The sequence below is a fragment of the Etheostoma spectabile genome, chromosome 6 (assembly GCF_008692095.1).
Source record: "Etheostoma spectabile isolate EspeVRDwgs_2016 chromosome 6, UIUC_Espe_1.0, whole genome shotgun sequence".
NCBI lineage: Eukaryota > Metazoa > Chordata > Actinopteri > Perciformes > Percidae > Etheostoma > Etheostoma spectabile.
Genome location: NC_045738.1, coordinates 16,448,186 through 16,448,411, shown reverse-complemented (window position 1 = coordinate 16,448,411; position 226 = coordinate 16,448,186).

Sequence of the window (226 nt, the reverse complement as noted above, 5' to 3'; positions counted from 1 at the left end):
TAGATACTTAGTTACAAATTATAAAAGTAACTAGTTATTTCAGAAAGTATGCGTTACTTTCAATTACATTTTTAAATGCTCAAATATGACCTCCCCCCTTTAACGGAACATAAAATACATGTGCATGTTCAATTATTCATGATAAATCTGAATATTACAGTGGACACTTAATACAATACGTTTTTAACAAACTGTACACAAATCTAAACTCTTTTAATGTTGCTGT